The sequence below is a fragment of the Meleagris gallopavo genome, chromosome Z, assembly GCF_000146605.3.
Source record: "Meleagris gallopavo isolate NT-WF06-2002-E0010 breed Aviagen turkey brand Nicholas breeding stock chromosome Z, Turkey_5.1, whole genome shotgun sequence".
Lineage (NCBI taxonomy): Eukaryota > Metazoa > Chordata > Aves > Galliformes > Phasianidae > Meleagris > Meleagris gallopavo.
Window position 1 is genome coordinate 1,295,695 of NC_015041.2, and position 329 is coordinate 1,296,023.

The window sequence follows — 329 nt, forward strand, 5'->3', positions numbered from 1 at the left end:
CACAGATATCAGGCCAAAGGGTGTGGTATCGAAGACCAGGACGTGCCCCAATACAGGTGGAGGTGTTGACTCAAGACCGAAATACAGTCTGTATCTTACCGTGGAGGGCAGACCTACCCCTTCTTGTACCTATCAAACACCTGTTTTACTCCCCTTGAGGTTATAAGTTCACAGGATAGCCAGCAGGAGCAACACCACTCCAGCATGCTCCAGTGTCCATGAGGAAACATCATGACACCCTATGATGAACTGCTGAACTTTTGGGAACCGGCGAGCATGAATCAGAACTGCTAATGGTCCTTGAAGAAGATATGCCTTGAGAAAGAACA